General features: G+C 38.7%; 1 protein-coding gene across 3 annotated transcripts in view; it reads right to left on the bottom strand.

Annotated features, from left to right (window-relative positions):
* The window catches only part of GPC5 (glypican 5), a 1,500,378-nt gene that overhangs the window by 1,376,709 nt on the left and 97,628 nt on the right, over window positions 1-26,041 (bottom strand). The window lies entirely within an intron of this gene.

Here is a 26,041-nt window from a genome sequence, read left to right as displayed (position 1 = left end):
TTTAGATTTCAAATATAAGTGAAATCATGATATTTTTATCCTCCTGTGTCTCCTACTTAAGAATAAATGTCTCCAAGTTCCCATGTTATCACAAATGGCAGGATTTTCTTCTATTTTTGAAGGCTCTGACATTATATATATATATATACATGTGTGTATATATATATATACAATGTATGTGCCCTTAAATTCTGTTTACATATGCAGATACATGCTTTTCTTACATTGTGTATTATATAGATATTTCTTAAATTATTTATACATCAGATATTTCTTACAATGTCTATGAATTTCTGGAAATCCTGAACTCAAGAAAATTTTGTCTGACTTTTGCCAACTCTTTTCCAAAGACTTCCATCTGATGTTCATGAGAAGTTAGGAGTCAGGAATGAGACATGGGGAGCTTCCTTCCTTCCTTCAATTCAGTGACCAAAAGAAACACAATCTGCCTAACTCCTGGAAAAATACTACCTTATAAAGGAAAGCTTGCAGTCATCACGGATGTGACACAAAAGAAAACTCACTTCCTGATTGAGGCAAAGGTCCGTGGCCTCTAAGGAAGAAGTAGAAGTAGGAGCTGCCTGTTACTAAGAAAGGAGCCGGAAAACATCAGTGTGTGTGGACTAGCAGGGACCCACATATATTGGCGTTACACCTGGAAACAGTTATATACTACTGTTAGGTTTCCTTTTGAAAAACTGAGGAAAGACACTAATGCAAGAAAGAAAGGAATGCAAAACCCACTGGCAAGATATAAAGAAGGCAGCAAAACTGAACTATAGTCAGTCTAGACTTAAGGACCATCAGTTTCAAATATGTCAATATGTGAAAGAATCTAAAGGAAAGACAAGAATCATGAATACACAATTTGAGAAGGGAGCACTTAGGGGTCATACATGGTGGTACTCAAGGCTTAGTCCTGGCTCTGTGGTCAGGGATATCTCCAGAGATGGTTGGGGGACAAGATATAATAACGGGATATAACTGGAGTCAGCCACATGCAAGACAAGTGCTAACCCTTAGACAATCTCTCAGTCCCCATGAATAAACAGTATTAATAGAAAACTGCAGTGTCCAACAGAAATCCTAACACACACACACACACACACACACACACACACACACACACAGAGAGAGAGAGAGAGAGAGAGAGAGAGAGAGAGAGAGAGAGAGAGGGAGGGAGAGAGAGAGAAGTTCCTAGAATGGCTTTCAGCAGAGTGGATCTGGAAAAGAAATTATTTATCAGTAAACTTAAAGACTAATCAAGATTAATCAAGAAAAACATAAACAACATATACCAAAAATAAAAGAAACAATACTACCACAGATCCTACAGACCTTTGAAAACAGATAACAGGGCCCCATAATACAGCAGGTAGGGCCGTTCCTTGCATGCTGCTGGCCCGGGTTCAATTCCTACTACCCTATATCATTCCCTGAGCCTATCAGGAGTGGTCCCTGAGCACAGAGCCAGGAATAATGCTGTGAACTACCGGCTTGGCCCCAAAACAAATAAAAAAAAAAAGGTTATAACGGATTATTAGAAATTATTTTTGTGAAACAAAAAATCTAGATAAAATGGCAAATTCCTTGAAAACCACATATATCAAAACTTAGATATGGGTCTGGAGAGGTTGTATTTGTTTGCTTTGCATGCCGTAGACCCAGTTCACCCCCCGAAACACATTTGATCCCCTGAGTCTGCCAGGAGTGATCCCTAAGAAAGGCCTGGGGTGGACTCCAAATAAACAAAAAATAACAAAGATAATTAAATTTTTAAATAAAATTTAATTGTATTTTTTGTACGATGTCATCACACATACAAATACAAATGTACATAAGCTTTCATGACTACATAGTTTTATTAATAAATTCTGACAAATATGTCCAATTAAAAAATTTACATTCCTATCTGTCATACACAAAATCTTATAATTCAAACATAATTATTAATAATTCATGGTGATAATTTTCATACCACTCAGTACTCTAACTGCATTCCACAAATTAATGTATTGATACCACACAAAACCTGTTAGGAACTATTATCATTTCCATTTAATAAGTGAAGACACTCGACACTAGCAATAACAAAGGAGGTAAAGAATTTCAGGTATGAACTTAACTCCAGGCAGTCTAAGTCATCTGACCTTTACTTTTTTGCTATATTTACTAAACCCCAAGCAAATGAGATAGTAAAGAAATGGACATGTGCGTGAATAAGTGCATGATTTGTGTAAACTTTCATGTATTAAAAAGGAAACATAAAAGAAAAAGGAAATGCTTCTGAGACAAGAAATTGACTACGACCCAAACATAGCCTACAGGGATAAAAAGTACTGAGCTTTTTATTAAAAAATCAATATAAATAGTGAAGAAATAATCATACAGAAATCTTTAGGATAGAGAAAGCAATTCTAGGCATAATAACAGTATTTTTAAGAACTCTCAAAAGAGAAAAATGGTATCTGCTTACAAAATATATAATATATAAAGTATTAAAATAAATCTTTTAAATCATTAACACTGCAATTGAGAACATTAATAAAATAGAATGACAGATAATAAACTATGAAAAACACAGAATGAACTAATAATTTACAAAAAAATACAGCTAGTAAAAACAGTAGGGAAAGTTAATATCCTCCAAAGTAACCAGTGTAAATTAAGAGAAACTTTTCCAGAAACATTAACCAGAACTTTTATTATCAGATATGAGAAAATTTAATCATGGAAATTCTGGATGGGATGCAAATAAACATTGTCTAGGAAATAACTTGACATATGTGCCAAGATCCTTTTTCAGAAAGAAAAACTAAAACAGAAGTAAAAATTGCATATTTGGATGTCTATTCACATTTCACATTACAAGAGTTTGAGATGGAACCCAGGACCCCAAATAAATTTAAAATGAATAGTCAGTCATTTATAATCACATGTAAATACTTAAAAATAGTCATAATCTATTTTAGCAATTTTACTCTTATCTTATATTGAGAAGATAACCAAGTAACATATATTTAATACACAATGTAGAGTTTTTGAGAATTTTAAGTAGTTATGTATCATCTTTATCTAAAAGCCCTGAGTACAAGACTTATTCTTTGCATTTAAAATAAGTTAAAATTTGGTTCCTGAACGCCCATGATCCCGGAGGCCAACTAACTACTTTAGGTACCCAGCGGCTTCTTGCAGAGATGCCCTAGACCGTGAACTAAGCTCCGGCACCATGCTACCCCGTGAGGGGAAAGGTTTTTCTTTCTCGGCCTTTCCTTTCACCGACGGTGGCATGGCAACCGCCATCTCATGAGGCCCACTAAACAGAGGTACAAGCTTGCAATGATGCGATTTCTGGCAGAAATTTCTCTGGCCTTAATTACTAAAATACCCAAAATCCAAAACCTCATATGCTCTTCATTCTCAGCAATGGAAAACAAATTATCAGATGATGCCTTCTCGGCAGGTCTGATTATTGGGGGAAAATTCCTAATAATAATCGTGAGTTTTCTATTGAAATATTGAATGTAATCAAAGCAAAGAGAAAGTAAAGTGAAAATCATCAGCCACACAGGCGGGGGGCAGGGGTGGGATGGGTGGTATACTGGGGTTCTTGGTGGTGGGACTTGTGCACTGGTGGAGAGATGGGTGTTTGATCAGTGTATGACTGAGACTTAAGCCTGAAAGCTTTGTAACTTTTCAATAAAAAAATTTTTTTTTAAATTAAAAAGAGAAAAAAATAAAATAAAAAATAAAATAACTTAAAATTTGATTAATGTACTTCTGGTCCTAGGTCATGATGTCATTATTTAGGTAATCCATATTATTAATGAACAAATACTATCCTTATTATATTTTTTAGTGGTGAAGTGTTTTCTCTGATATGTTCATTTTTCTCTTTCTAGTTACTGTTTTATGTATAAAGCATACATTTAAATTTTTGGTAGAGGGCTCCCAAGCAACACTGAGTTCCCAGAGATTGAGTATGTCATGGATAGTTGCTATTAATGCCATTACATTGATGTGAAAACTGAGTACAAAATGCTGGGAGTCTGTAGGGTTTAAAATTGAAACCAGCATATCTAGTTCTAAAGTTATTCAAAAAAATACAAGGAAACATATCAATATAATACTTTTTGGAGCATTTTAGTGTTATATTAATGTTATTCCCATGTAACATAAAAAAGCAAGATCTCAAAATGAAATATTACTTTCCTTACACTCAAAATTGAGATTATTAATCATATCTACTGCTCATGAATATACACGGCAACATAATTTCTAAAACAGTGGAATTTTTCATAATAAAGCTATGAGATATGACTGTTTAATCTTTCTTTTTGGACACTTTTTAGGATCTAGTTGAAGCAACTTGCCAAAATATATTGGTACAATCATTACTTTCAACCCAAATTGGTTGTCATGTGAATTCCAGGTAACTCAATTAGGTGGTCATTTTTATACATTTGAACATTTGAATCTCAGTTTAACAATCAAATATTTTACTAACATAGAAAGGATTAAAGACTTGGATTTGGTACTTGAAATTATAAACTATACAGAAGAAAACAAAAGCATAGACCTTTGACATTAGCCTTAGATGTGTTTGGAGACTTGACTCCAATAGCAAGAGAAACAAAAGCAAAAAAAAAAAAATAAGACTCCATCGACAAAATAAACTTTCTTCAAAGTAAAAAGATACCTACTGAAAAGGTCTAAATTAACCAAAGAACTCATAAAACTCACAAAAACACTGATTAAAACAAGTTAGACATTTAAATATTTGTCTTTCTTCAAAGACACAGAAATAGCCAGCAGGCACTGGAAAGTAATTTATCATCTCTTGATAATAACAATGAACATTCACGTTACACTGGTAACTTTCTTAAAGAAATAAAGGATTACCTCGACTGCAAAGGATGTAGAGAGAAGGAAATCCTGGTACATTATTGATGGAGATATGAACAGGTATGGTCATTGTGGAAAGTAAGATAAAAATGCCTCCAAATTCTAAAAATAGAAACTCCTTATGATCAATTAATGATCATTTTGAGTATTTACCCTTCAAAATACAAAATAACAAAATATCAAAGAGATTTTTATGTTTCATGTTTGTTGCAGTTTTTATTTTACCACAGCAAGGGCTATAAACAATCTTAAGTGCCAATCAAGTGAAATAACAAATAAAGGTGTGGCATTATACACAATAAGATAATATTTCTAAAGGTAAAACACTGCTACTTGCAACAACTTGAACGAAACTGAATATATTACATCATATAAAACAAGCCAGATAGAGGAAGACAGATACCATATGATTTCAGTCTCATGTCGTATAAAGAGAAACAAGAAAATTAAATAAAACAAATATTTAGATTAACTGACCAATTAGTAGTTACCAAAAGAAAAGAACAATAGCAATATTGAGACAAGAGGAATAAATGCATGGAAACAGACTGAACTGAAATTCCTATAGCATACATACACACTGACTTAATAATGCATATCTTAAAATCATATGCTGTTAGAATGCAATTCTATTATCATTAAAATACTTTGAAAATTTCAGTAATAAAACCATTCTAAGGGTTCTCCTTTCTGTACAATTTTTCATATAGAATAATACTTGTATAGGCTATGTATAGAATTTGAACATTAAAACAGTATCTTTGAGAACCAATATGGCCTCAGTTGGAAAAACAGTTTTTCCCTTAAGGAAAAACTGTGATTTCCCTGCAATAAAAAAATTTACCAAAAATCATGTATTGATCATATAAGTACATAGAAAGCCCTTACTAACATGAGACAGAAGGGTGGAGACAGATACAGCAAAAAGTTGTAATCAAATAAGAGATTTATAAGCACTCGGGTCGCACCAGGCACAGTGGAGAAACAGGGATTCACCTGCACTTGTGTATGAAGGAAAAAGGCTGAGAAGAATCCCCAGAATGCCCAGGCTGTCTACCCTCACTGATAAGTATGCCAGAGAAACAATCCTAATGATGCACAATGGAATGAGGAAATCAATGAAAGAGAATTTCAACAAGAACAGAGAAAGTAATGAGAAAAATCCAAACAGAAATCACTTAACTGTAGAACACAGTAACTGAAAAAATGAAAATACAAAGAAGCGCTCAACAGACAGGAGCCAAGAATCAACTCAGTGTGTTCAAGAATGTATCATGGACAGGCTGGAGTGATAGCACAGAGGGTAGGGCTTGCCTTGCATGCGGCTGACCCGGGTTCAAATCCCAGCATCCCATATGGTCCCCTGAGCACTGCCAGGGGTAATTCCTGAGTGCATGAGCCAGCAGTGACCCCTGTGCATCTCTGGGTGTGACCCAAAAATTTAAAAAAAGGGTATACACTTTCAAGCTATAATTATCAAACTATAATTATTAATTATAGTATTAGAAGATCTAGCCACATAAGGAAAGAAAATGAAAAAAGGATAAAAATAGAGAGAGTACTGGGGGTGCTTACATGCAGCTGAGCCTGGTTTAATCTCCATTAACACCAAGTCTAGTTTCTTGATCACTGCCATGACTAATCCCTGATCACAAAGGCAGGAGTAAATTTTGAAACAGCCAAGTAAGTCCTAGCACAGACCAGCACCTCCCCCATACACACACAAAAGAGGGGATCCAAATGTAAAAAAATAAGTTACCACCATTTGCAGATGGTATCACTATAATATATATGCATAGGACTGCAGTGATAGCACAGCAGGTAAGGCATTTGCCTTGCACGCAGCTGACCCACGTTCAATTCCTCTGTCCCTCTCGGAGAGCCCAGCAAGCTACTTAGAGTATTCCACCCACACTGCAGAGTCTGGCAAGCTACCTGTGGTGTATTCAATATGCTAAAAACAGTAACAAGTCTCACAATAGAGACATTACTGGTGCCCGCTAGAGATAATCAGCCAATCGATGAACAATGGGACGATGTGCTACAGTGCTATATACATACATACATATATATGTTTGTGTGTAAGTATATATATACATACATACGTGTGCACAGCAGAGCCTGGCAAGCTACCCATTGTGTATTTGATATGCCAAAAAAGCAACAAGTCTCACAAAGGAGACATACTGTACCCGCTCAAGCAAATCAATTAACAGTGGGACGATAGTGCTACAGTGCTACAGTGTTATATTTACGATATTTTGAGCACAACCTGGTTACTCCCACCACTGCCTCTCAACAAAAATGGGATCCAAATGTAAAAAAATATAAGTTAACTATAACTATTTGCAGATGGCATTATTATATATGTTGAAAATATTTTTTAAAACACAGAAATACTATTAGAAACAACAAATCATTTCAGTTAGTTTACAGGCTACAACAATTAGTATACTAAAGTGTGTAGCCTTTCTATAGGCAAATAATGAGAAGATAAAAAGTCAAAATCCATTTACAATTACATCAAAGATAATTAAGTACTTGGAATCAGCAAAAGAAAAAAGAGACTTATGCATCAAAAACTTTTTTTTTATAATTTATTTATTTTTAATTAGAGAATCACCGTGAGGGTACAGTTACAGATTTATACACTTTTGTGCTTATACTTCCCTCATACAAAGTTCGGGAACCCATCCCTTCACCAGTGCCCATTCTCCACAACCCGTAAACCCGGCGTCCCTCCCACCCTCCCCACTCCCATCTCCCCCCCACCCCACCCTGCCACTGTGGCAGGGCATTCCCTTCTGTTCTCTCTCTCTAATTAGCTGTTGTGGTTTGCAATAAAGGTGTTGAGTGGCCGCTGTGTTCAGTCTCTAGCCCTCATTCAGCCCGCAACTCCTTTCCCCCACATGGCCTTCAACTACAATGTAGTTGGTGATCGCTTCTCTGAGTTGCCCTTTCCCCGGAACGTGAGGCCAGCCGCGAAGCCATGGGGTCAACCTCCTGGTACTTATTTCTACGGTTCTTGGGTATTAGTCTCCCACTCTGATATTCTATATACCATAGATGAGTGCAGTCTTTCTATGTCTGTCTCTCTCTTTCTGACTCATTTCACTCAGCATGAAACTTTTCATGCCCATCCACTTAACTACAAAATTCTTGACTTCCTTTTTTCTAACAGCTGCATAGTATTCCATTGTATAGATGTACCAAAGTTTCCTCAACCAGTCATCCGTTTTGGGGCATTCGGGTTTTTTCCAGATTCTGGCTATTGTAAACAGTGCTGCGATGAACATACATGTGCAGATGTTGTTTCGATTGTACTTTTTTGCCTCTCTGGGATATATTCCCAGCAGTGGTATTGCTGGGTCAAATGGGAGCTCAACCTCTAGTGTTCTGAGAGTCGTCCATACTGTTTTCCAAAAGGGCTGAACTAGCCGGCATTCCCACCAGCAGTGTAGAAGGGTCCCTTTCTCCCCACATCCTCTCCAACAGCGGTTGCTTTTGTTCTTTTGGATGTGTGCCAGTCTCTGTGGTGTGAGGTGGTATCTCATGGTTGTTTTGATCTGCATCTCTCTGATGATTAGTGATGCAGAGCACTTTTTCATGTGCCTTTTGGCCATTCGTATTTCTTCCTTGGTAAAGTTTCTGTTCATTTCTTCGCCCCATTTTTTGATGGGGTTGGATGTTTTCTTCTTGTAGAGTTCAACCAGTGCTTTATATACCATTGATATCAACCCCTTATCTGATGGGTATTGTGTAAATATCCTTTCCCATTCTGTGGATAGTCTTTGGATTCTGGTCACTGTATCTCTTGCGGTGCAAAAGCTTTTTAGTTTAATGTAGTCCCATTTGTTTATCTCTGTTTTTACTAGATTGCTTAGTTCCGTGTCACCTTTGAATATACCTTTATCTTCAATATCGTGGAGGGTTTCGCCGACCTTGTCTTCAATGTACCTTATGGTTTGTGGTCTTATGTTGAGGTCTTTAATCCATTTTGATCTGACTTTTGTGCATGGTGTCAGGTCAAGGTCTAAACCCATTTTTTTGCATGTGGTTGTCCAGTTGTGCCAGCACCATTTGCTAAAGAGGCTTTCCTTGCTCCACTTCACATCTCTTGCTCCCTTATCAAAGATTAGATGATCATACATTTGGGGTTGTGTGTAGGGATATTCTACCCTGTTCCATTGGTCTACGGCTCTGCCTTTGTTCCAGTACCATGCTGTTTTAATTGTTACTGCTTTGTAGTAAAGATTGAGGTTGGGGAGGGTGATGCCTCCCATCATCTTTTTCCCAAGAATTGTTTTAGCTATCCTTGGACGTTTGTTATTCCATATGAATTTTAGGATTGCTTGATCCACTTCTTTGAAGAATGTCACGGGTATACTTATAGGGATCGCATTGAATCTGTATAATGCTTTAGGGAGTATTGCCATTTTGACAACATTGATTCTCCCTATCCACGAGCAGGGTATATGTTTCCATTTCCTCATGTCCTCTTTGATTTCATGGAGTAGCGTTTTGTAGTTTTCTTTGTAAAGGTCTTTTACTTCCTTGGTTAAGCTGATTCCGAGGTACTTGATTTTCTGGGGCACGATTGTGAATTGGATTGCTTTTTTCATGTCCCTTTCCTCTGCCTCATTGTTTGCATATATGAAGGCCATGGATTTTTGGGTATTGATTTTGTAGCCTGCAACTTTACTGTATAAGTCTATTGTTTCTAAGAGTTTCTTAGTAGAGGTTTTAGGCTTCTCTAGATATAGTATCATGTCGTCTGCAAATAGTGAGAGTTTGATTTCTTCCCTTCCTATCTGGATGCCCTTAATCTCTTTTTCTTGTCTAATAGCTATCGCAAGTACTTCCAGTACTATATTGAAGAGGAGTGGTGAGAGTGGGCATCCTTGTCTTGTGCCTGATCTCAGAGGAAAGGCCCTTAGTTTTTCCCCGTTGAGGATTATGCTTGCCGTAGGCTTGTGATAGATGGCTTCGACTATCTTGAGGAAAGTTCCTCCAAACCCCATTTTGGCGAGGGTTTTCATCATGAAAGGATGTTGGATCTTGTCAAATGCTTTCTCTGCATCTATTGATATGATCATATGGTTTTTGTCTTTACTTTTGTTGATATGCTGGATTATGTTGATTGATTTCTGAATGTTAAACCATCCTTGCATCCCTGGGATGAATCCCACTTGGTCGTGATGTATGATCTTTTTGATGAGTTGTTGGATCCTATTTGCTAGTATTTTGTTGAGGATCTTCGCATCGGTGTTCATCAGGGAAATTGGTCTGTAATTTTCTTTCTTAGTGGTGTCTTTGTTTGCTTTTGGTATTAGGGAGATATGTGCTTCATAGAAACTGTTTGGGAGAGTTCCTGTTTTTTCAATTTCCTGGAAAAGTTTGAGGAAAACAGGCAATAGGTCTTCTTTAAATGTTTGGAAGAATTCGCCAGTGAAACCATCTGGGCCTGGGCTTTTGTTTTTGGGGAGGTTTTTGATTACAGTTTCAATTTCCTTAACATTGATGGGTCTATTCAGGTATTCCAGGTCTTCTTTCTTCAGTGTTGGGAGATTGTAGGAATCAAGGAATCCATCCATTTCTTTTAGGTTCTCCTTTTTTGTGGCGTAAAGACCTTCAAAGTAGTCTCTAATGATCTTTTGAATCTCACTGGTTTCTGTTATGATGTCCCCCTTTTCATTTCTGATTCGATTTATTAGAGTTTTCTCTCTTTCTTTCTTTGTGAGACTTGCTAGCGGTTTATCAATCTTATTTATTTTCTCAAAGAACCAACTCTTTGTTTCATTGATCTTTCGGATTGTTTTTTTGGTTTCGATGTCATTAATTTCTGCTCTAATTTTTATTATTTCTTTCCTTCGGTCTGGTTTGGAGTCCTTTTTCTGGTCCTTTTCTAAGGTCTTGAGTCGTGAAGTCAAGCTATCTATGTGGGTCCTTTCTTCCTTCCTGAGGAATGCTTGGAGAGCTATAAATTTTCCCCTTAACACGGCTTTAGCTGCGTCCCATAGGTTTTGGTAGCTCGTGTCTTCATTCTCGTTAGTTTCTAAGTATCTTTTGATTTCTTCCTTGATTTCCTTCCTGACCCACTCATTGGCCAACATTGAATTGCTTAGTTTCCAGGTGTTTGATTTGATTTTCCGTGTTTGTGAGTGGTTAGCTTCTATCTTCAGCGCATCGTGGTCTGAGAAAATGGTTGATACAATTTCTATTTTTCCGATTCTATTGAGGTATGTTCTGGGGCCCAGTACGTGGTCTATTTTAGAAAATGTTCCGTGTGCACTGGAAAAGAATGTGTATTCTTTCTTTTTGGGGTGTAAGGCCCTGTATAGGTCTATTAGGCCTCTCTCTTCTATTTCTTCTTTCAGAGTCAGTGTTTCCTTGTTGAGTTTTGTTCTTGTGGATCTATCTAGAGGCGATAAGGCCGTATTGAAGTCTCCGACTACAATTGTGCTGTTAGTGATGTCCTCTTTGAAGTCTGTTAGGAGTTGTTTTAAATATTTAGCCGGTCGTTCGTTAGGAGCATATACGTTTAAGAGTGTGATTTCTTCCTGTTGTACATATCCCTTGATAAACAGAAAATGACCTTTGCTGTCCCTTTTGATCTTTTTCATCCTAAAATCTATGTTGTCGGATACCAGGATGGCCACTCCAGCTTTTTTAAGGGGGTTGTTTGCTTGGAGGATTGTTTTCCATCCTTTGACTTTGAGTCTATGTTTACTCTGTTTGTTCAGGTGTGTTTCTTGCAGGCAACAGAATGTTGGGTTTAATTTCCGGATCCATTTAGCCACTCTGTGTCTCTTGATAGGTGCATTTAGGCCATTGACATTGAGAGAGATTATTGTGATGTGGTTTTGTGTCATCTTTCTGAGGGATTTGTTATTCTTATGGGGCTCCTCCTTGTCTTACAGTAGCCCCTTTAGACCTTCTTTCAAGATTGGTTTTGAGTCTATGAAGGACCTGAGCTGTTGTTTATCCGAGAAGTAGTGTATGGTTCCTTCGAGTTTGAGTGAGAGTTTAGCCGGATAAAGTATTCTTGGTGAGGCATTCATTTCGTTGAGTTTTTTCACTATGTCCCACCATTGTCTTCGGGCTCGGAGGGTTTCTTCTGACAGATCGGCCGTAAATCTGAGGGGTGCTCCTTTGTATGTGATTTCCTTCTTTGACCTTGCTGCTTGCAGAATTGTGTCTCTATCCATGGTATCCGCCATTCTGACTATGATATGCCTTGGGGTCTTTTTATTCGGGTCTCTTTTTGCTGGTACTCTTCGGACTCCTTGTATCTGGATGCCTGCCTTGTCCAGCTCTGGGAATTTCTTAGCAATATCTTTGACTGTGTTTTTTTCATTGGGGTTGCTTCCCTGCGGTTCTGGTACTCCAATGATTCTTATGTTGTTCCTCTTGAAGTCATCCCCCAGGGCTCTGATTCGCTCGATAGCCATTTTGAGGTCTTTGGCCATGATTTGTTGTTGTCTATAAGCTTTCTGCAGCTCATCTTCCAGATCACTGATTCTGTCTTCGGCTGTAGTCATTCTACTGTTGAGGGCTTCTAGTGATATTTTTATTTCATCTACCGATTGCTTTATTTGTGAGACTTCCGTTCGAAGGTTTGAAATTTCTGCTCTCATTTCTGCTCTCATTTCTTCCTGTATTTTCTTGGTAGACCGTTCCAGCGCTTGATTCATCTCCTCCCTTAATTTATTGGATGTCTGTTCCATATTTGCTTGGAGTAGGTCGACTCTCCTCCAGATTTCCTCTCTGAATTGTGTATCTGAGAGGTCGTAGATGTTGGGAGCCTCTTTTGAGGTTTCTAGTATCTTTTCTTCTCCCTCTCTTCGTGGAGGGGATTTTCGCTGCTTCTTCATATTGTTATGGAAGTATAGGATTGGAACTTTGTAGGTGTTTATTCCTCCTACCTCTTGCTGAGAGAAGGAGGGGCTCTGTTTGTGCTATTTCTGATGGCAGCTTTATTCCTACTCTAGAAGTCTTCCTTACACTCAGCTTTTTCTTTGTGATTGATGTTGGGGCCTTAATGAAGACTTAAGGCTAAGTTGTCTTTACAAAAGCTTTGCTAAGCTTCTCTTATTCACTGATAATTTTTCTAAACTTAGAGCTAATAGGCTAGGTCGCATAAGTGTATGAGATGTGTTAAACTGATTTTCAAAGCAAGAAGACCATACCTAATGTGCTAAGGTAGGAGATAATAACTGCGGCCGCTCTGGCAGGAGGCCACGCCCCTTTTTAGACCACGCCCCTTTCAGGCCACGCCCCCGTTTCTTCCTAGCAGGGGCTCCTGGGACAATGGTCCCAGGAAAGCCGGGGCGGTGGGACGCGGGAAGTGGCGGCGGCAAGGGTCCCAAGTCCCGGCGGCCGCGTGGGAACCAGGGGCGCACTCGGGAGGCGTGGCTGGGAGTCTCCTGATTACCTGGGAAAAGGCCGGGTTGGAGGGAGCTGGGCGGACGGGAAAGCCGGGGCGGTGGGACGCGGGAAGTGGCGGCGGCAGGGGTCCCAAGTCCCGGCGGCCGCGTGGGAACCAGGGGCGCCGCATCAAAAACTTTTAAGTCATTATTAAAATACATAGAAAGAGGAACTAGGAAATTGAAAAATATTGAATGCTGGTGGATGTGAAAAAAATGGCATTATTAAAATTGCTCTCCTACTCAAAGTATTACACTAACTCAATGCAAACTCTATCAAAATTCCAGTAGGATTCTTCAAGGACACAGAACATTATATAGTCCAGATGGAACCACAAAACTCCCGAAAAAGCCACAGGAATTCTGAGTTTAAAAGATGAGACACAGAGCAATGCTTGACTCCATTATGAAGCTAAGGTGATCTAAAACAGTGAAGAAAATAAAAGCAAACACTCAGGCAAACAATATATGACCCACATATATGGACTATTCATTTATAGTCTGTTCCTTTATTATAGTTAAGTCGAGCACAAGATGGAGACAAGGCAGTCTTCAACAGATGCTGCTGGAAAAACTGGATACTCATTCAAAATAATAAAATTGACTGAGAATTTTATATCATGCATCCAGTTAACTCAAAGTGGATTAAATTCACCCAAATCTACAAGAACAAGAACAAAGGCAAACATTCCACTCAACTGCCTTTGGGGGTCTCCTGGGACTCCTAAATCCTTACTATTTTAAATGTTTACATTTCTCTTAGTGAGAAATTGACCAGTTTAGGTTTTCTCTTAGCTCTTTCAAAGTGGGGTGTTTCATCATTCTAAAAATGTGTCCATTTCTTGAATGTCTTTCTCAATTAAGTACATTGTCAGCACTTTCTGAATTCTGAGCACTTTAACGTGCTTTCATGGGCTAAGAGAAAGTTATAAGGGAAAAAAAAGACAGAGATACTTTTACTTGATAGTTAGGTGCTTATTCAGAATATGTTTACATCAGAAATCAAGTATATGCATATTTGGCACACATAAAATTTCACATGTACCAAAATACTAACTTTGTTTAGCTTGGGCTGTGAGGTGGAAATTAAGGTAACTGGATTTCATTATGGTTTTTTAAAAATACTTTTCTTAAAATAAGGAAGTTTTCCTTCATAATAGTCCTTCAATTCTTACTTGTACAATGGTTATAATAAGCAAATATCAGGCAAGTTTTTGAAGCAGCAAGCAGAATGAACTCAAAGTATCATGTTTATTATTTAAGTAGTTAATAAATTACTCCTGGATAATCCATTATAAGTTTAATGGATTTATATTATAAGCTTTATGTGAAGATTGGTGTTCTTTTCTGAATTAAATATGGCTTAAGATATTTTATTTAGTCATTTTTCTATAACTGATTTAAATTTTTTTCTAACACACTCTGGATTTTTAATGATTTCCATTCTATCATATGGAAGTAAATTTTACCTATTTCTTTGTTAACTACTTTGCTTCATATTATCCCAAAACACAAAGAACTTAGTAGCACACTGTTCTTTCATGCTTTCAAAATATCATGCAATTTTAAAAATATCTAACAGTATCTGCTTAACAGAATGAATCTGAGACAATCAAGATAAAATATTGAGAATCCAGACCACACTGTAATTGAGCAGGGAAGCTCAATATGAATACTAAAATTCATGGAAATGAGAAAGCAAGATTAATAGTTTTAAACATCCAACAGAGAACACAAATAAAGGAATAATAGAAACACTGCCCTACTTTTAAAATGTTTCTTCTCCACTCTAAATCCACCTGTCTTATTTAGAATTTCTTGTGTAAATCACTGTTTAAGCTAACAAAATACTCATCTTTCCCAAATTACAAGCTCACATTGTAAAGAAAATGGAATATGAGGCTCAAGTGATAGTACGCCAGTAGGGCACTTGTCTTATATGTGGATGACCCAAGTATAATTCCCTGCATCTGATATGGTCCCCCAAACCTCGGCAAGGAGTGATGCCTGAGAGCAGAGCCCGGAGAAAGTTCTGAGCTCCTTTAGGTGTGATCCAAAAAGAAAAAGAAAAAAGAAAAGAAAATAGACTATAGTGAAAAGCATGGATTCAAGATCCAGAAGAGTTTGCTGTAAATGTTACATGTTATACTTCTGTGCTCTTCAGTCTCATGTAAAAAATAATTTTCTCCTCTAAAACAGGAGTAACAGAATATATTACTAATAATATTTATACAGAGGAATTTCTGTGTATTTTTAATGAGGAAAATTATACAAGATTCATAACATAGAATAAGCACCAAAAAAATTGTGCTCTTATTTCATAAACAACACTGTTCTATGAGAAAGGTAAACTAATATTAGTACTTTTAAACCACTTACAACATTTATCTCTGTCACTATATCACTGTCATCCCGTTGCTCATTGATTTGCTCGAGTGGGCACCAGTGACGTCTCCATTGTGAGACATGTTGCTATTTTTTTTGGCATATTGAATATGCCAGGGGTAGCTTGCCAGGCTCTGCTGTTTGGACAGGGTACTCTCGGTAGCTTGTCGGGCTCTCCAAGAGGGACGAAGGAATCAAACGGGGGTTGTCTACATGCAAGGGAAACACCCTACCCACTGTGCTATGGCTCCAGCCCAAGTTAAATCAAAAGACTAAATTTTAGAGGCTAAGCATAGCTGGAAAATTATGTCTTTTTAAAAGAATTATAGGAAAAGAGATTTCTAGTTAAAATAACACCCTAAACCAAATAGTTATGAACTTCCCCTACCAAGATAGTGAAGGAAAAAGATAAGCATAAAGGGGGAAAAATTTAAAAAGAAGATAATGGCAGACAAAATGTGAACAAAATGTTAGAATATGGAAAGTGCATGGATGACTGGCAATTACTGATCTATTTCATTTTTATGCTGTGATGCATGGAAAATGAGTTGTTTCATAAGTGGTCCAGATATGTCACAGTGCACAGAAAACACCACTAGTGCTACAAGGCCACAAAGTAAAGCATGATATAGTGACATAAGTCACTCACAGCGCAGACCACTTCAAAAATTAAGGGAAGGTCCTTTTACTTGCATGAATGGTGAAATCTAGTTCAATTTCAATGGAAAAATGATCATCTAATTACTTGTCTATATATTCCTATATCTGCTTCTACACAATCTTTTTCTTTTTTTTTGGGGGGGGGGTAATTAAGTCTATTATTATTTGTTTTGTGGACACCTTCAGCTGTGATTAGAATTTACTCCAGCTCTGGACTCAGGGGCACTCCTGGTGGTGTTCACTGGAAAATATGCGATGCCAGGGATGGAATCTGGGTCAGCTGCACTTTAATTTACCCTGTACTATCTCGCAGGCCTGATGCTACACATTATTAGATGTTGTTCTCATTTTGGAGGAGGGCAGTATGAAAATTTCCCCTAGTGCCTAACTCGTATTGGTCAATGAATCACAAGAATTATATGCCACACTGGTTGTCTAAGTTTTATACTTTATGCCCCAGTGAGAATTCTCTGTCTACACATTTTGGCATTGATTCATCAAATATTGAGTAAATGCTGTGTGTTGATAATAGACTAATTTCTAAGAACATACTGGCAGGTGAGGGGGTGGGGGATTGTATCCTCAAGGATTTGCATGTTCATGTCAGGAGACAGACGGCAAATACTGTTAAAACATGTCAACATTGTTAGGAAACAGAGGAGAATAAGTGGCAAGAAGATAGGAAGTGAGGGTCTACTTGAGAGATCTAGTCTAATAAACCTACCTCTGAACAAAGAACTGAGAGAAAATAATAAGCTATCCCAAGAGGACATCAAAAGGAAGAGTCTCCCAGAAAAATGCACAAATAAAACATGAAAAAGTGCCCAGAATACAAAACCAGAGAGTGATCATGTAAAACTCACTTACCATAGACAGAGGCAGACAACAAACACTACATCAGTCAGTGAACATGTTTATAGAGAAAATTAATACAGTCTAATGTAATACAAACAGACTTCCTGTGTCTATTTTATTCAGGGATTGTTATTTTTGTTTGTTTGGGGGGACCACAGCCAGTGATGCTCAGGGGTTACTCCTGCTCTGTGCTCAGGAATTACTCCTGGCAGTGCTCAGGGGATCATGGGGGATTCCAGGGATCGAACTTGAGTCAGCTTCATGCAAGGCAAATACCCAACCTGCTAGACTATCCCCGCGGCCCTGCTGTGTCTATTTTAAGGTTGAAGGATTAAAAATGATCAGCCGAAAGCATTGAGCTGGTGGAGGCTGGAGGCCCAGAAAAGCTCCTAAAGGTGAGAGAAGAGCTAGTATGCAGGGAAAGACAGACAAGAAGTGATGGAATCCAGTAGGCTAAGCAGACACTTGCATTCAATGCCACGACGGTCGTCATGCCCATCGGAAGTGAGGCAGTGGCTCTTCAGGAAAAGACAACAAGCCCAAAACCACTGCAAGTCATATGCAAAGAGAAGTGTGGGGGGAAACTGCCCAAACCAAGCTGTGACAGAAAGCTTCCTTCTCAGCACAAAGCAGACAAAATAACTACAGCAGAAGCGGCGAAGAAATCGAGTTAGAAAAGCCCTGGGGATTCTCTTCCTCTAACTGAAGACTGATCCCGACCAGCTCCCTCTTTTCACTCTTCTGTCCCTTTCTTGTTGCAATGTTCACTTCCTTCCTTGGGTTTTACATTTTTGTCTCTCAAGACTGCAAACATAGGGCACCGAGCAATCATCCAGCAGGTAGGGCCTTGCATGAGGCTGACCCGGGTTCGAGCCCATTTCGTGCATAATGGTCCCTTGAATCCTACTAGCACTGATCCCTGAATGAGAGTCAAGAGGAATCCCTGAGCTCTTCTGTGTGTGATTCCCGTGCCCCCCAGCCACACACACACAGACACACACACACAAAGACTACAAATATATTTAATTTACTGAGCATCACCCTGTGAAGTCAAACACTGAGTCAGCAAATCCAATCCTACTGAAGCTGAGTTCATCCCTCCTAACATCGTCCACCTTTTCTCTTTATTCTCACTAGAAATCCCCGAGCTCCACCCCAGACTGTGAATCACCTTACTGCAAATGCTAACACTGATCACCCTTCACTCCTCCTCCATTCACCAGCAGTTCTTTGAAAACACAAATGGGACTGTTTGATTCCCAAGTTGAGAAGCTCTCCCAGATTCAACAACCTACGTTTTTTTTTTTTTTCCCTTCTCATTTCCCTGAGCCCCTGCCTGCCACAGCGGAGCCCTTGCCTCCTAGTTCTTATACAAACCATCAAATCCTGGCCATCACCCTTCAACTAGACCTCTGCTCTTCCAATTCCCTCTGCCAGTAGGCAGGATGCTCTTTTGTCTTCTTGATTTGTGCAGTCAACAAGCTGTGCAACCTAAAATTCCTGGGGGCAACAAAGAAAAAAAAAAGGTAAATCAATAAAATGAAATTTTTCCAAAATACTAAGCAGTTTGAAGTAAACAGAAAAAAGGGTTCAAGATAGGTATCTATGGTAGTCAAAAGAGATCAAGAATTAAAAAAAAAATAGTAGGTGGAGGGTTATAAAAAAACTAAGGGGATGGTGTGAGAAAGCATAAAGAAGAGGAAATATCACAACACTGGAGGGAAAAGCCTAAAGATAACAATGAGAAGTCTGAGTTTGAGGTTTTGCACAATTAGGAGCCTCTGGGGAATATGTAGGCAGAAGAATAAGCATACACATTGAAATAAAAACTTGGGAAAATTCAGAAATAACTTGTTTCCATCTTTACTGTAAATGTTAAAACCATCTCTTTATAAATGCTGACGTGGACACTATTAAATATGAAACCGAAACTGCTGCCTTGGCTTCCTTAGACAGCCCATTCTCCATTCTTTGCCTTCAGCCCAAACTGTACCTCAATATCAGCTACATCAGAAAGAATAGTATTGATTTTTCCGGACTAATTTCTGCAGATTATTTCATGTGGTTAGGAGAATCAGGGTGTCCTGCAATAACAAAATCAAGCTGAATGCATTTCATTGGCTCTTGAATGTTATGGCGACATTTAGAACTGAAAACATATTGTGCCATCTCCCTACAAGAATTAGGAAAAATAGAGAAGTAATGAGCCCTTGTTTAGAGCACATTATAAGGAACTAGCAAAGTTGTCAGACAGGACCAACTTGAAGTTGATTTTTTTCTAAGTAGAAAAAATTCTCTTTGAGAATAAATTAGAATGAAAGAATCTGACAAGATAACTTACAAAACATTTTCATCAAGGTTTTGAAAGAAAGACAATTAAAATAACTCAAACCTAGATTCATGTATAAACTGTAAAATACAATTATAAATGCTCAGATTATCTCTCTTAGCTGCCAATTGCAACATCTCATAAAGACCGATTTTTTTCATACTTTATATAAAATAAAAGCACAATGCTTTACTTGCTTTTGGATCATACCCAGGGGTGTTCAGGATGGTGCTTGCCCCTAAGCTCAGGGATGACTACTAGCATAGCTTGGGAGGTCATGTGGTGCCAGAAATTAAACTCAGGCCACCATGGACCAGCTCTTGAGTCCCCATAAAAGCTGATTTTAAACATCAAATTAAAAAAAAAAAACAGCTGTCTAAAAAAGTGTATGTGAGTGTATATATGTACATATATATATAAAGAAAAAGTATATACGTGTATATAGGTAGCACTGTTGTCCCGTTGTTCATTGATTTGCTCGAGTGGGCATCAGAAACACTCCATTGTGAGACTTGTTTACTATTTTTGGCATATCGAATATGCCACAGGGAGATTGCAAGGCTCTGCCATGCTAGCTAGATACTCGTGGTAGCTGGTCAGGCTCTCCAAGTGGGGTGGAGGAATCGAATCCGGCTCGGTTGCGTGCAAGGCAAATGTCCTACCCACTGTGCTATCGCTCTAGTCCATGTGTAAATACGGATACATATTTATATAAATATTTATATATTTCATATATATATATGAAAACAAAAGGAAGTATGCTAGGAAAGAGAGGTAAACTAGTTAAGAAAATTTAGAACCATTTCAGTGGTTGAAATCAACCACAAGTATATATGGGGTGGAGGGTAGGTAAGACAGATAAAGGACCAATATGACAGTAATAGCTGGAAATTATCACGCTGGACAAGAACCTAGTATTAAAAGTAAGAAAAGCGATATAACTGGTACCCTTTCAGGCGATGGGAGGGAAATTGAGGACACTAGTGCCGGGAAATATACACTGGTCAAGAGATGGGGCTGGAACACTGCATGACTGAAACTAATCATGAACAACTATGTAAGACTCTATCTCACAGTTATTCAATTAAAAGAAAAATTTAAAAAGAAAAGTAGAGTGAAGAATCCTGACCAGCTGTTACCACAACACCGGAGAATGCTCCAGACCCCACAATGAGCTGATAACACCAGGGTGCCCCATATGGAGCAGGTACAGTCTCCCCGCCTTCTCCAGATGGAATCCTGGTGGTCATGAGCTTCTACAAACATGACTCTGGTATGTGGAGACCAGGTATATTTCTCCAAACTGTGCAGCCGCCTACGCAGCCATGTGACATTTCCTGATATACAAAAAAAAAAAATGCTCAGGAACGTCTCCCCCACCCCTGAACGACCATGATTCCAGAGGCACACAAACCAATCTCGGAATGCAGCAGCTGCTGGCAGAAATGCTCCTAGACTGTGAATTAAGCTATGGTCCATGCCGCCCCAGGAGGGGATGGGTTTTTATCCCTCGGCCTTTTCCCCTTTGTGGCAGCATGTTGACCACCACCTTTCAGAACCAATTGGACAGACAGGCAGAAGCTTGCAGTGATGAGGTGCACAGGAAATCTCACGATGCTAGGGGGTTGGGGGCGGTGGAACCGGCCCTGCTCCCCACCCAGACGAGACCCTGAGCAGCCGCCCACAAATGGCTCCTCCGCTCCTGAATGGCCATGATCCCAGAGGCACACAAACCGATCTCAGAACACAGAGGCTGCTCGCAGAAATACTTCTGGATTTAATTACTAAAATACCAGAATTCCAAAACCGCGAATAAGACATCATATGCTCTTCATTATCAGCAATAGAAAACAAATTATGTGATGATGCCTTTTCGGCAGGTCTGATTTTGGGGTGGAATTTCCAAATGATAATAGTGAGTTTTCTGTCAAAAATGGAATGTTAGCAAAGTAAAGAGAGAGTAAAGTGAAAGAAAAAGAAAAGAAAAGAAAAAAGGAAAGGAAAGGAAAGGAAAGGAAAGGAAAGGAAAGGAAAGGAAAGGAAAGGAAAGGAAAGGAAAGGAAAGGAAAGGAAAGGAAAGGAAAGGAAAGGAAAGGAAGGAAAGGAAAGGAAGGAAAGGAAAGGAAAGGAAAAGAAAAGAAAAGAAAAGAAAAGAAAAGAAAAGAAAAGAAAAGAAAAGAAAAGAAAAGAAAAGAAAAGAAAAGAAAGGAAAGGAAAGGAAAGAAAAGAAAAGAAAAGAAAAGAAAAGAAAAGAAAAGAAAAGAAAAGAAAGGAAAGGAAAAGAAAAGAAAAGAAAAAGAAAAATTTTGAACTAGAAGATCCAAATTGAAGTCAAGAACATGCCATTTCCTCAGTGTCTGTGAACACACATACTGATAGAGCTGTGAAGTCAGCATCAAGTGCTCCTTCATTTCTTTACAGAATGCATATTTTCTTTAGAAATTTGATCGCTGGTATTAACACTACATTTTCCAAACATGTGATTAGATTCCATTTAGACTTAACTTCCGAAGATTAGAAGACCAGTTACTCTGTTTCCCTAATTTGAAAGAGAGCGTTGAGCACCATTTGAGACAGAGAAGACATTACCAGAAAATGCAAAGGTTGGAGAAGTACTCAAGTCAGAGGGAACAGCGAATGTGAAAACCTTGGCTTGGTCACACTCCGTTGACTAGAAGACACTCTCTAGGGTCTCTGTTGCTGGGACAGAGTGAGAATACAGGACACACGCCATGGATAACAAAGGAGAACATCGGAGAGGTATCTACAGGCCTGGAAGCCACACAGCAAGGTTTAGCCTGGAGTTGAATGGGAGCCATTGGAGCGATATGAACAAAAGAGTTAATGTAGCTTGATGCTTTCTCATTTTTCTCTTCTGCCTGCTGTACTGAGAATAGACTGCAAGTTCAAGGGCAAAAACAGGGAGCACACTCAGTAAGTTTAGAAATCTACATTTTAAAATAAAAAGAACAGTTAGTAGGTCGACTCAAAGGGTTTGACTGCATGCCATGTCCAGAGAAAACCATAGGCTATTGGGGTTCAATTCCCAATAGCCTATGGTTTCCCAGCACTGCTTTAAGTGAGCACTTAGCAAGGAGCTTGGACTCTCACCTGACCACAGCATCACCAGTTATACATAGCCCATAAAATAAACAAGAAAAATAGTCATATCAGTGCATTTGCATCAGTTTGGAAGCTGTGAGAGATAAAAAAAAGTATAGTAAAAATTACATTCAGGTTACAAATACTGTATATTTAGACTAACTATATATGTGTGCACCTATATATGTACACATGCATACTAATACATACACTATAATCAATAGTGCATATTTGAAGTGGATAGAAGTGAGAGAAATAAGAATATAGGATAACTTCAGAATGGAATTTACTTGAATTGAAACATGAGAGTTTTCAGGGAGTGAAGCTGGAAAATAAGATTAGGAGCTTAGTTTGGGATTTAAAACATATATGGAAAATCAGTGGAAACGCTGAACATGGCTATTAAATAGACAGTGAATCAGGAGGTCTAGGATGATGGCAGCAATTTTCCTTAAAATTAAGAAAGCCATTTAGTCTGAGTGAGACAACTTCTTATGTAGATGAGAATAATGAAAGAATGAAAACTTGAGCCTTGGTGCAGTTTAGACATAACTCTGAAGAAAACAAGGAGCAGCCTACAAAGGAGTTATAGTGTCCGGAAAACCAAGTGAAAGTTAAAATTTCTTAAATATAAAAGAGTGATCACACTGCCACAGGCTACTGAGCAGCCAGTTATGAAGAAGAGGGAATATCAACATTGAATTCAACAATGCGGAAATCACTGAGGTGTTGATAAGAAGTGTTTCGTTGGCATGGCACAGGTTAAAATCTATTACAAGGAATTCCAGAGAGAACAGAATGAGTACTTACAGACAATAAACGGAGACAGACTTTTTAATGACATTCCAGAAGTGAAAAGAAAAGCAGAAGGAGTGGGGGAAACTTATAAGAAATTCTCATAGAAAGATGCTTCATTTTTAGGAGAGAGAGCAAAGCTTCTTAATATACTGAAGGAACTGCATAAAGAAGAAAAATAGAAAAAAAGTGAGACATTTCTGGAACCATTGCTTTGAGCAGATGAGACAGAGTACATCTTGTGTAGAAGACGGGCTAGCCTTTGCCAGGTACATAAATAAATAATTCATAAGAATAGAAATGAAGAATCGGTATATGAGACACATATAGGAAGGACTTTAGCAGGTTCTTCTAATTGCTTTTACTGTCATGTAAATTGAGAAGCAAAGAATTCAGCTGAGACTGAAAAAAGGAAAGATAGGCTGGTGTTTGGAAAAGAAATAGACACAGAACACAGAAGAGCAAATAAATGGGAAAATACAGTGTAACTTCTAGGCCATCTTCAGATTTGGGTGGAAGGCGGTTATTCTTTTCAGGCAAAGGTTTTTAATCTCACCACGTAGAGTTGCACTGAGGAGTCATGGGTTGGTAAAGCGTTGCGAGAGCTTGATGAGATCAGGAGAGCTCCAACAGTCAATGGACACTCACTCCTAATTATTTTACCATATTGCCTAACTAGCACCGACCCAAGCTAAATCATTTAACCTCAGGGCCAAAATTTCTTGTTATGAACTGAAGATTAAATTTAAAAAAACAAACAACTAAAAGACCTTGAAGAGTCGCTACCAACTATCCTAGTTCACCATTTGCCCATTCTATTTAAAATGGAAGATCAACAAATCTCGTATGCCAGAGGGAGCCTCATTAATCTCAGTCCCCAGACCTCAGTGTTTAAACTGTGTTTTCCCCATCATTAAGAAAGTACATCTTGAATCAGACTGGTAGATAATGTCTTTTGTTTCAATTGAAGTAAATGTCTCCCCAACCGGAGCCAGGATGATTTCATCTGGGGACCTCAGAGGGGGGCCAGGTGTGGCCCTCTGCCTGCCCCAAAGGAACCCTGGCAGCTGCAAACCCCCGGAACCCAATTGCCGCCACATTCACGGCCGATCCTCACAGGCTCGCCCTATGCATGAGAATAAATTTGCTGAAAAACCCAGGTATGCAGGACTAGTGACTGAAAAGTCCAGGCTTCATGGAGATGGTAGGGGGGGGGGGGGAATTGGGGATGGTCCCCTCCCCCCATCTCCCTGGGCTTCCAGTTTCCTGGCAGTCATGTCAACAAACTGCTTCTGGGTGACATATTAGCACATTTACAGCCATGACCCAGAGACACAAATGAATCTCGGAAGAGAGCAGCATGCTGCAGAGATGCCTCTGGAACCCAAAATCACCATCCATTTAAAACATTTAATTCCAGTTCTAGCACCCTATGTATCACTGTCATCCCATTGCTCATCGATTTGCTCGAGCAAGCACCAGTAACGTCTCCATTGTGAGACTTGTTGTTACTGTTTTTGGCATACCAAATATACCACGGGTAGCTTGCCAGGCTCTACGGTGCAGGCGCAATACTCTCCATAGCTTGCCGGGCTCTCCGAGAGGGACAGAGGAATCGAACCCAGGTTGGTTGCATGCAAGGCAAAAGACCTACCTGCTGTGCTATCGCTCCAGCCCGAGCACCCTATGTAAAATGTTTAGAATTCCAGGAGCACACAGCCACGTGACATCTCATATGTTATGCCACTAATATATGAAAATTAACACATCACGTTTGATGGGGTGTAAGATAGAAGACAACCAATCTTGATCCAAAACAATCTAACAACACGTTAGTGATCTCTAATACTGGGGCTTTAAATGGCTCCAAGATGAGATAAAACAATTTTCACAAACTTTCGTCTAAAGAACCCTTTTTGCATTAGTTTTAGTCAATTATTCATAACAAGCAATACAAAATAAATTATTTAGCATCTGCCTTTGGGGCAGGCTTGGTTGGTGGTAGAAATAATGGTGGTGGAAGGTGTAACAGTAGTGGAATTGGTATTGAAATATTGAATGCAATCAATTACTGTGAACAACTATGAAAATAAAATTTAAAAAATAAATAAAATGGGAACTTTAATATTGCTTTTGCCCAGATCATGTTGCATAAAAATTTTTCAATATCATCTGCTCTTACAGATTTTAAGTAGTTACTTGGGGAGAGGGATGTTGGGCCATACCAGTTGTGCTCAGGGGTTACTCCTAGCTCTGTGCTCAGGGGACCACCTGGAGTGCCACATGCCAGGCAAGTTGCTCTACTTCTCTGTACTGTCACTCCAGTCTCAAGGAGTTACTTTTAAATTTATTTATTTTTATGTATTCTTGCAAAATACCTATAAACTAGAACTCAATTTGAAATTTCGTCTTTGTAGCAAAACCAGCCCTGCCCTTCTTTCCAAATTGTGGAAGCTGGGAAGTGGAATCTTAGTCTTAAATTTTCTCACTCCAATGTGTCGCCTGCCAAATCGTTTCTTTTTTTCTTTGGTTTGGAGCCGTACTCAGTGGTGCTAAAGGCAGATTCCTGGCTCTGTGCTCAGTG

This window comes from Sorex araneus, chromosome 1, assembly GCF_027595985.1.
Source record: "Sorex araneus isolate mSorAra2 chromosome 1, mSorAra2.pri, whole genome shotgun sequence".
Classification (NCBI taxonomy): Eukaryota; Metazoa; Chordata; class Mammalia; order Eulipotyphla; family Soricidae; genus Sorex; species Sorex araneus.
Note: the sequence above shows the minus strand (reverse complement) of the source record. Positions and strands in the feature narration are given on the sequence as shown.